General features: G+C 41.4%; 1 long non-coding RNA gene across 1 annotated transcript; it reads right to left on the bottom strand.

Annotated features, from left to right (window-relative positions):
* Window positions 1-550: 550 nt before the first annotated feature.
* Window positions 551-4,841, bottom strand: LOC146891696 (uncharacterized). The gene is made up of 2 exons (XR_015734686.1): window positions 4,773-4,841; window positions 551-1,174 (listed from the first exon to the last, which is right to left on the bottom strand). It is a non-coding gene; the product is annotated as an uncharacterized LOC146891696 (long non-coding RNA).
* Window positions 4,842-12,902: the final 8,061 nt, after the last annotated feature.

The following is a 12,902-nucleotide window of genomic DNA, read 5'->3' as shown; positions in this document are numbered from 1 at the left end:
TATATATAACAAAATTGACCTTAAATTTGTATCAACAAACCAAGACCCATAACAATGCAAATCTCTATAGCATATTCCCCTTTAAATGTAAACAAACATTTATAAACAATATCTGGGAATTTGGGCATAGTTCTCTTTAAACTGCTTCTTGCTTTTTGTTGGGTGAAGTAATTTTGGGGGGTGTTCATGGTGACCTTTTGGAGGATCTTGGTCCATCAAACCACAATAGTCTGGAATTAGGCCACAGGTTCTCATCTTCTGTGGAAACAAAAACAGAACCTCTTTTTTTCAAAGCAAAAAATCCTTAGACCCAAGGTTTGGAATCAAGATACCTTTAAAATTGGTCGGTTTAGCTTAGCAGCCCATACAATTAAATGTTTCTCTGTACTTAGCTCCTTCGCAGTGAAAAACTTCAAAGAAAACATAATAATATACATAATCCAGACTCTCTGTGTGTACTCCATCTTTACATGGCTTATTTTTCTTTAATCCTTTACTTTTTATACAAGTTTTCTCTGTCTCTTTAAAGACTTTGTTTTATTTTTTTAAAAAAAATTTACTTATTTTTATAACTCTCTATACTCTTTTTCTTCTCTCTCCCAAGCCTAGATATTTTCTTTAAACACACTGTGTCTCATTTAGAGGCCTTTTATATCTGAATCTGTCCTATTGTGTATCTGAAATTCTTTTATGTCCAGGAGTGGTTCTTAAAATGCTAAATGGCCTTACTAGGAATAAGGCTGCTTTGTCTTTTGGCTCCACCCAACCCAACATGGCAGAGGCATGTTCACCACCTCTGCGAACCATGCACACTGCCCCAGTTCCAGGTATGCAGCGGGTCTATGTCACATCATTAAACACTTTGTAACATGCTGTTCACAAATCCCATTCAAGTGCTTGGCCTCTGAAAGAGCCAGAGTTCAAGCTGGCAACACAACCCAGAAGGCCACCATTTTGAAAACATGCAGGTTTTTTTTTTCTTTTGCTACTGAATCAGGAAGACCTCTCTAAAGGAGTTGTGGCATGCCACCAGCAAAGTGCTGGCTACCAAGAAGCCATGCTTAACTCTGTTCTTTTGTGTCTAGAATTACTTTCTAAGCGCTTTCAGGTTTTACATGGATATAGTTGACCACGTAGATGTGCCAATCTGTTGTTGGAGGTTTTTGTCCTGGTCCTGCAATAAATACATAGAAACTATATTATTTGCAATACTGTTTGGCCAAAAGCTTAAGTATATCTCTGGCTAACTCTTATATTTTAAATTAACCCATTTCTATTAATCTGTGTATCACCACATGGCTATGGCTTATCAGGTAAAATTCCAGCGTGTCTGTCTCTAGTAGGGCTACATGGCTTCTCCTACAACACATCTCTTATTTACAAATCATCCAGTCAGCTGTATTTTGATATAGTACCACAAAAGATACTGTGGTAGTTTGAATATGATTGTCCCCCATAAGCTCATAGGGAGTGACATTATTAGGAGATGTAACCTTGTTGAAATAGGTGTGACTTTGTTGGAGGGAGCGTGTCACTGTAGAGGCAGGCTTTGCAGTTTTATATATGCTTAAACCGTGCCAAGTCAGACAGTTCACTTCCTGTTGCCTGCCCATCAAGGTGGAGAACTCTCAGCTCCTTCTCTACACCATGTCTGCCCGCATGCTGCCATGTCCCACCATGATGATAATGAACTGAACCTCTGAAACTGTAAGCCACCCAATTAAATGTTTTCCTCTGTAACAGTTGCTGTCCTCATGGTGTCTCTTCAGCCATAGAAACCCAAACCAAGACAGACACCAAGATACCTCCCAAGTTCAGATAATAAAGACAACAAAAACAAAATCTAAAAATGGTTTTTTAAAGAAAGCTCTTCCCTGATCATGTCCTTGCTACACTTTAAAATGGCAGGGCATGTCTCACAGCAGTGACATGTTTTTAGAACAAAAAGTGTGATAGTTTTTTTTGTTAGTCATCTGGAAAACTCTGTGACTCAGAAACAAGTCTTTATCCAAGAGACTTAGCAAGGCAAGCACATCATTTGAAACAGCACTGAGCATGGGGTGAGCTGTTTTGGGGACACATGGTCTTTTGACAATTCTGCAATAGCTTAGTGGAGAAAGTATAAAGTCTTAAAACTGACATTTCTCCCCTGGGTTTGGGGATTTGTGTTTTGACTGTTTGGGGAAGGTTAAGATTTCTGGCAGAGCACACAGCCAATGAAGCAGAAGGATTTCGTTGTCAATAAAACTGATAGGTAGTATGTGAATCCTCTTTCCTTGGAAATGCACAGAGTAGAGATAGCTGAGCTATCGCCATATAAATATCAACTCTCCATCCATATATCTACCCGGGCGATGGTGGTGTACTTTTAAAATAAGCTAGAAAGTACAGGGTATGCACAAAAGCAAAAACAGTTCAATTCTTTCTTGCAGTGTCCCCACACATTGTGTCTGCAGCTTAGTTCTTTATTTGGCCAGCGAAAACAACGAACAAAAAACCTCATTTGTCATGTTTTCTATTGCTATATACAAAGGAAACAGTCCTTGAACTGGTAGCAACAATGCAAAGTGACAGTGCCTTTAATGCGTGTGTCATTTCTGTTCTGAAACCCCGCCGCTTTAGCTCTTTTCCTTTTCCTGTTTTAAAGACACTATACAGGGTAAGACAGATGTCAGATTCTGCAGCCCAAGTTCTCAGTGTCAAGGCATGACTTTGTACAAACACTTGTGCAAATGACCGTCATTACTCAGCACTATTATTCAATATCTCTGCTTTAGTTTCCAATCCTGTAAAACAGGATGAAACTGTTAGCACCTATACTAATAAATGTTAAACTTCTTCAAGAAAGCTAGGGCGATGAATGCTTATATGCATTCAAATAATGTTAGATATCATTCTTCTTCTTAATTTCTTTCTCTGTCCAGGGTGATTCTCACCAAAATTGAAACAAAGAAAAATAATTGGAGGTTATCTTTTATTTTTTTCTCCATCTCTGGATATTTGTTGATTTCTCTACACTTTCAGGTTTAAGGGTAGAGGTAAAATAAAGACAGACTTTAACAAATGACAGTTTGAACATATGTGTGACATGTGTGTATTCCAATGTTAGGATCTATGCTGAGAAAATGAACCAACAATGCACTGAGATCCATATCTGAAAATGTGTATGGCAAGCTAACTGTGAAGAGAATTTCAGGATGTATAGATGGCTCAATCAAGTCCTCTTGGGGCAAGTATGAGGAACTAAGTTCGATTGCAGAATCCATGCAAGGATGCTAGACATAGTGATGTACATTATAATCCCAGTGTAGAAGGAAAGAAAAGTAAATTGCTGGGACTCCCTGGTTACTCAGCACCCCAATGTAACCCATTGGCAAGTTCAAGGTCAATTAAGAGATCTTTTCTGAAAAAACAAGGTGGATTACTTCTGAGAAATGACACTGAGCTTGACCTCTGGACTTAACACACATGGACACACATTAGCACACTCCTGCATCCACAATGATGTATGCACATGCCTGTGTGTGTGCGTGCACACACACACACACACACACACAGAGAGAGAGAGAGAGAGAAAGAGAGAGAGAGAGTCTTGACTGTCTTTGGTTCCATAAAATCCTCCAGATCTCATAAATGTGTAACAGAACAGAAGAACAAATAGTAGAGTCCTTTGCTACATATTTAATAAAAGAATAATAAAGGTCCTTTATTTAATTGTTCAATAAAATAATTAATTATAGAAAATCTATTTGAATGAAAAAGGTGACATTTCTGAAGAGTACATTTCTTTTTACTGACAGGGAAAGTTTCTCATTGATGCAATTTAAATAAAACAGCAAAGCAAATGTTATTTGTTTTGTTTTAATTGTTTTTATGAGCTATATTTTTTCTCCATTCCCCTTCTCCGCTCTCTCTCTCTCTGCCCCCTCCCCTTCAACTCTCTTCCAAGACTCCCATGCTCCCTATTTACTCAGGAGAACTTGTTTTCTTCTAATTCTCACGTCATGAGGAATAAGAAGAAAGTCTATTTCAGACTCTACTGGGATTTCCACAGCAAGAGTAGGTCTAGCCTCAGCAGGTCTAGCTTGAGAGTGGCTGGCTTGAATGCCAGAGGGTTTGGGTTAGAGTGGTCACCTGTCATTGCCAAGTACCTGGCCCAACAATGACTAAGAGCACACGTGTGGGCTTGCTGTGAGAGAGACAGATAAAAATCAGGATATACCTTGACCCTGCCTCCTGGGGACCTGACACAGTGAGTCACCCCTTTGGGCATGGAAAGCAGGACCCTGACTGCAAGGAGGTGTGAAGGTCCTTCTAAGAGACAAGCCCTGCCTACTCCTGCTCTCTTCCCATTGTTCTTCTGAAGGGGCAGGCAGCTCTCTGCTTCTCTTTCTCCCTCTCTACTCTCCATTTATCTCTCCCTGTGTGTGTCTCTCTCTTCCCTCTCCCTTTACCCTTCTCTCAATTTGCACCCAAGCTCTGTCTGCATGGCATATTTGTCTTTCACCCACCACGGGACGCTCTAAAGGTCCCACCTCGCTGCGTATTCATATCAATTAGTGATGTGGGATAGCATTCTGTATATGTGTTGTTTTTAATGATTAATGAATAAAGCTGCAAAGTACACCAAAGTACACATGCTAGTAAATCAAAGCATAGCCTATGGCAGGGCAGAATATAGCCAGGCTGGAAGGGATATAGAAAGAGAGCAGGCAGAGTCAAGGAGATGTCATGTAGCTGCTGAAGAAGACAGATGCTGGACAGAACCTTACCTGTAAGCCACAACTTTGTGGCAATATAAAATAATAAAAATGAGTTCATTTAAAAATATAAGAGTTAGTTAATAAGAAGCCTAAGCTATTGGCCGATCAGTGCTGTAATTAATATAGTTTCTGTGTGATTGTTCAGGTCTGAGTGACTGGGAACAAACAAGCAGTCTCTGTTTACAAAATGATGCCCATGCATTTGGGGCTAACCCACATGGCCAGTCACACACTTCGGACCTGAGGGCTCATACGCCCACTCAGGGTTAGAGGGAAAGTAGCTGAGAGCATGCCTGCCACTCAGCAAATCCACTTCAGCAACCAACTAGATCGGGTATGCTAGGTGTGCACAGGTAGGAGAGCATAGTGGATTCCCACTGCCATACATAGAGATATTTCCAGGCTGTGCAGTACGCTGTATAGCAGATTTAGCTCATATAAAAGGGTTTATGTGCTGCATGACCCTTTCCAGAGTTGAGATGGAGAGTGTAGCTCCTACCTGGTGGTCCCAGAGCTGGCCATAAAGATGCCTCCACCATCTTGAAAGGCTGAAAGAGGCAGAGCCAGCATTTAGGGCCACTGCTACCATACTGCTTACTATTTTAAGATGCTCCTTGTCAGAAAAGGATTTCAGATACGCAGTAGGACAGATTCAGGTCTATAGACGTAAGATTTTCTGCTTTACAATTGAAATACTTATTGTGTCTGAAGCCTTTGCTGTCTCCAAATATCCTGCAGTCTTGGAAGAGACAGCCTCTGCTGAAGCTGCAAATGTCAGAACCCCCAGAACACAAAATAATTCTAGGCGTGGTAGAGCATGTCTGTCATGCTGGAACTTGGGAGACTGATACAGAAGAATAAAGAGGGGGGGACATCCTAGAGTGCAGAGTGAGACCCTGAACAAAAGAAAAATACACAGAAAATAGGAAAATGGAGTGAATAGAACTAGCTCTGTGATAAACAGAGGAAGAGGGAGTTTTTAAATCATATTTGTTTATGGGGGGGGGTGGTCAGAGGACAACTTGTAGGAGTCTGTTCTCTCCCTTCTCCACTATGGTTCTAGACTGAACTCAGTTTATTTGGCAGTGATTTGCCTGCTCTTGCTGGCTGTTCTTCATGACGTTGTTCTGATGTAGGAGTCTAGTATGCAGCTAAGACTGCCAATCCTCCTACCTCAGTTTCTTGAGTAGTGAGATTATGGGAATACACAATTACATATAGACTTAAGAATAATCTGGATCTAATGAGAAACTCTGTGTGTGTACGTGTGTGTGTATGTTGAACCAGGGCCTTTGGCATGTTAGGTAAGTGCTTTCTGTCTAAGCTACATCCTCAGTCTCTAGAGATATCTCTCGTGTAACTACTACCCTTATATTTAGAACAATCGCATACATGAACTCTATCGCTCCAGTTTACATGGGGCGAAAGATTTGCTGGTGTTTTGTGGTTCTTAAATGAATAGAAAATGAATGAAGGATTTTAATCTCTATTTTGTTGTATCTTCATTCGTCGAGAAGTTTCTTCGGGTGTCAAGAAACTTGCAGAGGATGAAGTAAAAATGCAAGGGAGACTGTCTTCAAGGCTGTTGCAGTGGGAAAGAGAAACCAAACTCAGTTTTGCTGAAACAAGGGATGAGAAAACTTATGAACCGCTGGGGCAAGCGAGCAGAAAAGCCCTGGAGTGTGTCACCAGGCTGTGTGATCAACGCAGGGGCCTTCTGCGCTCGCTAATGGCTGCTTATTAACTTAAGCCACCACTTGCCCTGTCACACAGCTGCTGATTAACTGAGCTGGGGAAGCAGGCGCCTGTCTTTCTTGACGTTCAGTTTGAAAGAGATGGCGTCCAGGCTTTGCTGAAAGACTGGCCTGGGACGTAAGAGGGTAAGAGACTGTGACAGATCCGCAGCACAAAGAAGCGGAGAAAGAGATGGCCAGGGAAAATTCCCGCTGTTTGGTTCAGACAAGGGTTACTTTGTAAGGCCATCCTCTTGGTGTTGGGCAAAGAGGGAAGCCAGACTGAAACGGAGAATCTGGAGTTCAGGACGAGGGAAGCGCTGTAAGCAGGGCACAACTGATTCAAGTTCATTAAAAAAAAAATCATGATTTCTGGGATGGGGGTTCAGCTCAATGGGAAAGCATGTGCCTCACATGTACACTGGCCTGGGTTTCGTGTTCATCACTCTAAATTTCCTAAGAAAAGAGAAGGTAAATAAATGCAAAGCATCATTTATATAAATTAGATGAAATATTATTGACATGAATATGAATTTTCCAGATTTTTTCCAATGGTTTCTGGTGCATAAACAAGAACAGTGCAAGAATCTAGACCAGGCAAATTGTAAAGTATGAATGAGTAAGGAGGCAATTTGTGAAATGAATACTAATAATGTCACTTGCTTTCAACGTGTATTTTGAAATCTCAATATTGGCATGACTATAACACAATTCACGTCTTCCTTCTTAAACTCGGAGGCTGAAACCAGGCCTGGGGTCTATGATCAGGAGTTCTACCATCTAGACCCCTGCTAGGAAGACAACTTTAGGGTTCTCTGTCAGGTGCCACAGCTAAACTATCAAAACTCCTAAGGTTTGGCTTTCATATCGTACCAAAACAATCCCCCTTGTAGCCATGAGCATAGCAGCAAAGACCACCCTCCACTGTGGGCAATCACCCAGAGTGGTGGGGTTGCATGCAGTAGAAATGGTCATCTCTTAGGACCCAGGCTGCTCCCTAAGGTGATTGCAGTGAAAGCAACTTTCCCGGAATCTGTTGTAGAACCAGAACTGAGAAAACAATGAATCAGCTCCTTGGTCTGACTCAGACACCTGCTTCGTCAGGCACGTTTATGCCTATTCCCTTCTTGGTGCCCTTGTCGATTAGTTCCATGGGGACAGACCCAAGGCCACCAACCCCAGTGAGGCCAGGACTAACACTCTCTCTGGTCCTTACCACTGCCTCAGGTCTTTGTGCAGCATGCTGAAGCAAGGGACAGAGTCTGACCTGATAAGATGCACGGAGCTATGGGCTCCGTCCTAAAACTCCACGGTGTGTGTGAGTTGCCACCACTTCATCTTCTTGGACCTTCTGCACCTTACTCTGTCATGTTCTCACACAGGAAGCAGAAGTACCCCTTATGCTGCAAGTGGGCAGGCTCCCCAAGGCTTTGGTAACTTCATCTTCCCCCACGCTTCCTTAGCTGACTCTCTGAAAGTCATAGGCTTGCCAGGTTAGAGCAGGGCATTTCATTAACTGCGTGCGGCCGCTGCTTCCAACTTGCTTCTCTAGGGAGCTGTGTCTCAGATACTTTCATTTCCTTCAAGTGCCCATTCAAATATAACTGGCAGTCGTTTCTTTTCAAGTGAGTCATCTTCTTTCATATTTTTTATCTCCAATGAACCCAACATTGTTTGCTATACTACTCTCTATCTACCTACCTACCTACCTATCTACCTATCTACCTATCTACCTACCTATCTACCTACCTATCTACCTATCTATCTATCTATCTATCTATCTATCTATCTATCTATCTATCTATCTACCTATCTATCTATCTATCTATCTATCTACCTACCTATCTATCTATCTATCTATCTATCTATCTATCTATCTATCTATCTATGTATCTAACTACCTATCTATCTACCTATCTATCTACCTATCTATCTAGGTATCTATCTATCTATCTATCTATCTATCTATCTATCTATTTTTCTGTTGACACAAAGGTAGTAAGGTCCATCAATGAAAAACTGTTTCCTTCTGGCCAAGAGAATGGCATCTAGGTGCCCTGAACAGAACCTAACTTTGCAATTGTGTCTGTCCATCACCTGGCTAAGGGATCACCCCTTAGGGAGGCAGATCTGTAAACCAGATCTGTAAACAAACAGGAGGAATAATTTTCACCTTAATTAGGTAACATACCTTCTTTCCCATAATCCCTCCTCTCTCTGAAGTCACTTACAGAGACAGACATGCAGCTTTGAAAGTCAGTCTGCTTTTCCGAATTACTCAGAAAAGTACGGCACTCCCTTCTCTTTTTCTGTTTTCCTTTTAAGCCTGCTTTCCCTAGAACTTTCATTCACCTTTTCATTAAATACCCCTCCTACCAAGTGGCTGCTTGTCTATTATGTGCAGGTGTCCTCGACGTTAACTTAACTCAAATGGCTTTGGCTCTTCCTCTTCCCAGTCCTTCTCTTCAGGCAGATACCAAGATCCATGGCTTGCCTACTGTGGGGTTTTTCTTTTGAACGCTAGTAATATTCTCTCTAACTTTTTCTATTGAGTCTATCCTTACATTATTTTATTAACAAGCCTAATTACATCCGGAAGGTGTGCCAGTTTCATTGAAAACATGGAAATTCTATCAGAACCCTTCTATATCTTATCTATCCCTGTATCTATGTGTATATATGTATGAATGCACATATCTGTCTGTCATCTCTATACACTTCCATCTATCCATCCTCCGTCTATCTATTCCAAGTGAAGAGCAAGGTAAATGATGGTGGAGGTGTTTGCATGTTCATTTGTATAATCCATGCCTGTATCTAGCCAGTAATGGATGAGTCGGTGTACTTCCCCACTTTGAAAGCTTTGGTGCTCTCTTCAGGCAAGTTTATGCTTAGTATATGGAAATGATCTGAGAGGCTGAGCATTAGAGAATGCCGTCCACCGGGCTTTGGGGATGTGCGACCCTGAGCTTCCTAGATGCTTATTATACTTATTTACAGTGGGAGAGTTTTGTGGAGCTGCGGGGGGGGTGACAAAAAAGGATTGTATGTGTGGAATTTGATAGAAACAAGCCTTAGGGAGATAAAGTACCTCCCTGCTCTTCCTCTTGCTCTTGGCTTTACGGAAGTGGCATTGTCTGTTCTAGAGAACATCTGTTAACACTTTGCACGGCGATCTAGGTGGGAAATGTGGCACTTGTCACATGAAAAAAAACACCAGCCTGAGCCCATGGGAGACCCTTAGTTCTTTCCCCAAGGAGGCAGGCACTGGAAGCCTGTGAAGGGGTGAGTTCTCAAAAGGCCATGAGATCATATGTCATTTTGCAGGTTTAATTATTTGCAAAAGTATTTCTCTGCAGGCAACATATACTTGGAAACAGTGAAGGAGAGAATGTCTACAAAGTTTTAGTCTTAAGGTTAGAATTTATGCCATAGTTTTTGTGTGAGGGACAGTTGGAGGGGGTGGATTTTACTCAGGGCCTCACAGATACTAGACAAGGGATCCTCCATTCCTCTATGTCCCCAGTATGGTTACTATAGTGTTTTTTTGATTATCAAAGCAATTCTTTTTCATCTTTCTCCTTTTGAAATCCTTACAATCACTTTCTACTAGATCTGTGTTAACAATGAGTAACAGTCAACTCCCACAATCAGAAAGAGACTTTGTAACATTTCAATTTTGAAGTTTTGCTTCTGTGATTTGTTTATCATCTATACTCTTCTCCATTTCTTAAACCTTTGGCCAGGCAGCTCATAGACAATGTCAAGGAAAGGACATAGATAATTCAAAGTAACCTGTAGAAATCTTACCAGTCGTACTACAAGGATGATCCTGTTTATAATGCCTTCGCAGAGCGATTTAGCAGTAGTAGTAACTATTTGTGTCTTTCTACCACAGAGTATCCAAGACAGCACAGCAAAGCATGGCACTAAAGCATGACTGTGGTCACAGAACCGGGGTAAGTGCATAAAATGAAAACCTGGGAGAGAAATATATATACTACTGGCCATAAATGTCATATGGGAAGCTCCATGAAGGTCAACTTATTTCATTTTATTGTTATTTTATTTTAGTATCGAGGCCTTAACTTAAGGCTTTGCACATGCTGGCAGCGGTGCTACATCTGAACTATATCCATAGGCCTCTTTTTATTTTTAATTTCGAGATAGTCTTGCTACAGTGCCCAGGCTGACCTTCAACTCACTCCATAGACCAGTGAGGCCCTGACTTCAGAATCCTTGTCTCTCTGCTTCCCAGGTTGTTCATATCACTGCCCTGTGCCATGAAGCCTGGCTTTGACTTGATATAGAGAGAAATGAGCCCTGTGTTATTTAAACAATATTTACTATAGAGAAGCAGTCTACAGCTTATTGTTTGATGCTATAAATTATTTTATAAGCACTCTGAAGAACTACAAAAAAAGAAAGAAAGCAATCCTCTGGCTGAATGCTAGACTGATACAATAGCATGCACAGCACAGGGAAGCTTTAGAAGTGGAAGCTAGAAGATTTTTCATTCAGCAGCACATAAACTAGGGCAAGTTTCTGATGAATATCACTGGTGTGTTTTTATTGATATTAGTGGCTATCATAATCACACAGCAATACTAATGACAAAAATGGTAGCATTCACAGCACTAAGTTTTTGAATGTATCCCTTTAAGCACTGTATCCCTTTAAGCACTCCCTAGACTATAAAACACACACACACACACACACACACACACACACACACACACACACATTGAATTCCTTCAATAACTCTCATTAGATTGCCTATTTTATAGCTGAGAAAACAGACACAGAGCAGCTAAGTGTCTTGCTGGAGAAGTCACTCAGACGTAAGGCATCTGTCAATGTTTATTATACTCACAACTTCATAGAGCCACCTTCGTGATGAATCTAACTGGGAGAGAAGAGATAAAGAGAGCTGCAGGTGTCGCTCAGTTGATAAGAGTGTTTGCCTAGTATTCATGGAGCCCTGGGTTCACTCCCTAGACTCCATAGAAGAAAGAGGAGGAGTACACATCTTACTCCCAGCACCAGGCAGGTGTGCACAGAAGAGCCAAGAGTTTGAGACCAGTTATAACTACATGGTGAATTCAAAGCCAGTTTGAGGGCTAGCTGAGAACTTCTTTTAAAGGGAAGAAGGGGGACTTTGGAAGTGATCCAACAGTTAAAGACTCTTGCCCCCACCCCCAGCCTGGTGAACTGAGTTTGATCCCCAGAAGCCTTGTAAAAAATAAATAAATAAATAACTGGGTGTGGTGGCATGCATATGCAATCTCATCTCAGCTCTCCCATGGTGAGAAGGGGAGCAGAGACAAGAGAACGACTGGAAGTTCTGGAAGCCAGCTAGCCTAGAGTTCACAGCAGGGCTGGAACAGCCAGAGAGAACTCACCTCAGTGATGTAGGAGAGAACCAGTGCCCAATACTTGTCCTTTGGCGTCCACATTCACACTCCCTTCTCACACAGATAATGAATAACAAACAAATGAGAGAGAGAGAGAGAGAGAGAGAGAGAGAGAGAGAGAGAGAGAGAATGAAGTATAAAGCAGAAGAAGTGACATACCAATTATTCACGTGGCCATTCACTGCTCTGTAGAACAAGATCCAAGGGGAGAGAGGCAAAGCTGAAGTCTGTTTTGACATAGACTCTACGTCTGTTAAGGCTGGTAGCACCTTGCACCTGGGTGTGTCTTCTGGGAAGCCTTGCCCAAACTTTCCATGGGAGGAGCAGGGTATCTGTTGGTGCTTAGCAACTGTAGAAATTATAATGTGAATGAGTAAGGTGTGCTGCTCTGAGAACCCCAGCACTGAGCTGTTAGCTAGCTTCCACGCAGCACTTTATTTAGCATTAGGTGGGATCCACAACAAAGAGCATCATGCCTTCCACTCCATCAGATCACCTGCCTGGTGCCTCTCGGAGAAATGAAGTTACGGGTCACGTTGCTTGTCATTCCCCCAATAAACAGATTGCATAAATTATACAGAATGCCTCTTGTTTAGTTTTCAACTCTCAATTTTCTACATCTTAATACTTTATTTTAGAGCACTTGTTAATGGTGCATAAAAATCAATATTAAACATTCATGAGTTTTCCATCTTATCCTATAATTAAAAATCATTTTTGAAAAGCGAGTGATTGGTATGAGATTTTATAAGCTGTACATTTTTTTAGTGTAATCCTTTAACCTCTGTTTTTCTTAGCAGAAATGAGGTTTATGGCGTATGTAGTGCACTGACGATATAAAATGGCAAAATCAGATTGGGGAGAAAAGGAGCAAATAAAGCTTCGGCAGATGTTGACACTGTTGCCTCAGCTGAGCATAGCATTTAGCCCTTATCTTCCAGTAACTATGGCAAAACATGGAAATGTAATTACTTATACAACTTATTTACTTG

Source organism: Myodes glareolus, chromosome 13 (genome assembly GCF_982192425.1).
Source record: "Myodes glareolus chromosome 13, mMyoGla1.1, whole genome shotgun sequence".
Lineage (NCBI taxonomy): Eukaryota > Metazoa > Chordata > Mammalia > Rodentia > Cricetidae > Myodes > Myodes glareolus.
The sequence above is the reverse complement of the archived record's forward strand: the minus strand, read 5'-3'. Positions and strand labels throughout refer to the sequence as shown.